General features: G+C 38.5%; 1 pseudogene; it reads left to right on the top strand.

Moving 5' to 3' along the window:
* Positions 1 to 1,383: 1,383 nt before the first annotated feature.
* Positions 1,384 to 2,098, top strand: LOC116104806 (annotated as a pseudogene).
* The last annotated feature ends 743 nt before the right edge of the window (positions 2,099 to 2,841 follow it).

Raw genomic sequence — 2,841 nt, 5'->3', positions numbered from 1 at the left:
GTTTTCTTTTTTCAGTTCAGTCTCCAAAGCACAATTCTCACATTTCCCCTTACTCTAGTACTTACCAGCACAGATAATCACACGATATGTTCTTATTGAAGTTTCAATTTTTGCTTTACAGCCATTTTAGGTACAGTGTTTGAAATATTTGATGGATTGTGTAGAGATGCTACAAATATTAATTCTAACAAAACTGACAAAGGTCATATAAAGAAAATTGCATTTAAGTGTGAATTATTTTTTTTTAAAAGACACTTGGAAAATTAAAGAAAAATCACTGGAGTTTTTGCAATTGTTTTTTAAAAGAAAGTGATTTTTTTAAAGCATATAGTTGAACTCTTTGGTCCTGGACTCATCTAAAATACATGTGGCCAGAGTATTGTTTGGATACAGTGATATCTGTGTTCTCATACATTTAAAAAATGAAGCAAGAAATATTTTATGATACTACTTTCTCTCACTTTCTACCCATTAAAACATCCTAATTCATTCTAGGTTTTCTAATCTTAAAGGATAGTACAAAGGGAACTGAATTGAGTATATCAACATTTTGAGTTCCTATTTAAGAAACTGGGGGTAATTTAAAATTAAATAAATCTCAATTGAATGTGGGCCTATAATCTTGACAACAAGAAGAAATCACACACCTTGAGTTTCAGCCAATGGCAAACATACAACTAATCACATCATACCCAAATAATGATGCCTAATTGTAACGTATCAAGTTCTTTACATGCTTGTCCTATTAAATCCTCTGTATATACTGCCTACATGGGGCTTTCTGATTTTTAGGTTTCTTACTAATTCCTAAGCCACACTCTTGGCTCAAATTCTGTTCAATATAATTAGTCCATTGCTTTTATTTTAACACCAAGGTATATATAGGCTTAGCTAATGAGAATCTTCAGTTATGTAACACTAAGATGAATTCCCCAAATAGCAGCAAGACATTTTCTAACCTGTTGTGTTAAAGAGACTATTTAAATGGTTAATCTCTAAGACAAGACAAAGCTATTCAGAAAGCAGACAAGATCGTGGAATTTTAAATTAGTATTGCAGTGTGTGTGTGTGTGTGTGTGCGCGTGCGTGTGTGCGTGCGTGCGTGTGTGTGTGCATGCATACATACCCTGATAAACCCTGGCACATAAGTAGTCAGAGGACAACTTGTAGGAGTTGTTTCCTTTCAACATATTGCTTTAACTATTAGGACTCGAGGCATCACGCTTGTAGCAAGTGCCTTTACTTAATGAGTCATCTTCTTCCTCTGAGACCATGGTTGTATGCAGCAGAAGAATACATGTATATCATCATATCAAAATAGCTCAACCCACAGCTCTCTGTTCCTCTCTTCTCCTGCAGTGTCAGCCTCGTCCTGTGGACACTATGGTGAAGATGGGAGTGTGTGGATTTGGTCATACTGGGCACTGGGTTGTCAGTTTACCTAACAAAGTGGAGATTTTTTACATCAATGACCCCTTCGTCGACCTCAATTAAACATTCTACATATTGCAATAGGACATAGTCCATGGCAAGTTCAATGGCACAGTTAAGGCCGAGAATGGGAAACTTGTCATCAATGGAAAGCCCATCACCATCTTCCAGAGCAAAATCCTTCTAACATCAAATAGGGATATGTTGGTTCTGAGTATGTTATAGAGCCAGCTGGCCTCTTCACCACCAGTGAGAAGTCTGGGACCCACTTGAAGGGTGGAATTAAAAGGTTTATCATTTCTGCCCCTTTTTCTGATACCTCCATGCTTGTGATAGATTTGAAAGAAGGGAAGTATGACAACTCACTTAAGATTATCAGTATGCTTCCTGTACTACCAACTGCTTAGCCACCCTATCAAGGTCATCCATGACAATTTTGGCATTATGAAAGAATTTATGACCACAGTCCATGGCATCACTGCCACTCTTGAACCCTCTGGAAATGTGTGTGATGCTCATGGGGCTGCTCATGGTATCATTCTTGCACCCACTGGAACTCTCATGGATGTGGGCAAGGTCATCCCAGAGCTGAATGGGAAGCATGGCCTTCTTTGTTTCTACTCCCAATGTGTATATCATGGATCTATCATGCTCTCTGGAAAACTAACATACCAAGAATAATGACATCAAGAAGGTAGCGAAGCATGCATCTGAGGACCAGGTTGTCTCCTGCTACATCATCAGCAACTTCCATTCCTCTACCTTTGATGTTAGGCTTGTTACTAACAAAGTCAAAGTTGTAAAGGTCACTTTCTGTTATGAGAATGATTACATTACGGCTACAGCAGCAGGGTGATTGGCCACATGGACTACATGCCCTCCAAGGAGTAATAAGCCTTGGACTACCCATCTCAACAAGGACACTAGAGCAAGAGAGAGGCCCTCAATGGCTGAGGATTCCTTCTCCCAATCCAGCCCTTCCCTGATACTAAGCATCTCCTTCACAGTTTTCATCCCAGATCCTCACATTAACAAGAGGGGCCTACAGAAGCCTGGTTCTATTGAATCCCATCAATAAAGTTTGTCCCCCCCACACACAATCTCAATCAACAAATATCAAAGCCTTTTCCCACAGTTGGCATAAATAACTGAAATTTCTCTACCATGTAGTATCAGTAGAAATGGAAACACATGTCTCTGTAATCCTTGATAAGCATGGGGTGCTGTTATACATAATTTACTTTGGAAATTTAAAACTATGGGTGCTTATCCCCATCAAAATTCCAACATTTTAAAATACATTTTGAAGCACCATTTCTTAGCTTCCTATGGAAAAATAAAAAGCCCAGGATAGCCAAAACAATATTGAGCAATAAAAAAACTTCAAGAGGAATCACCATCCCTAAATTC

This window comes from Mastomys coucha, unplaced genomic scaffold, assembly GCF_008632895.1.
Source record: "Mastomys coucha isolate ucsf_1 unplaced genomic scaffold, UCSF_Mcou_1 pScaffold22, whole genome shotgun sequence".
In the NCBI taxonomy this organism is placed as follows: Eukaryota; Metazoa; Chordata; class Mammalia; order Rodentia; family Muridae; genus Mastomys; species Mastomys coucha.
The sequence above is the reverse complement of the archived record's forward strand: the minus strand, read 5'-3'. Positions and strand labels throughout refer to the sequence as shown.